We start from the raw sequence: 285 nt of genomic DNA, 5'->3' as shown, positions 1-285 counted from the left end.
ATCTATTTCTATTTCTGTCTCTGTCTCTCGCTCACTTTTGTGCACACTTGTGCACACTCTCTCTGTCTCCTAATCTCTTTCCCTCTATCCTATCCCCTTTCCATCACTTAAGCAAGCAAAAATATATATATATATTTTTTCTTACTTAAACCTCCAATATAAAATTCTTTCTCCATCAGAGGAGGGACTTACCTTCAGAGCAGTAAGATTCAGGTACTGACTATTATGCAGTTACTATCACTCTGAAATGAAAATTGAGTAGATGTAAATATATGGATAAGTAAT

Source organism: Penaeus monodon, chromosome 22, assembly GCF_015228065.2.
Source record: "Penaeus monodon isolate SGIC_2016 chromosome 22, NSTDA_Pmon_1, whole genome shotgun sequence".
NCBI lineage: Eukaryota > Metazoa > Arthropoda > Malacostraca > Decapoda > Penaeidae > Penaeus > Penaeus monodon.
The sequence above is the reverse complement of the archived record's forward strand: the minus strand, read 5'-3'. Positions refer to the sequence as shown.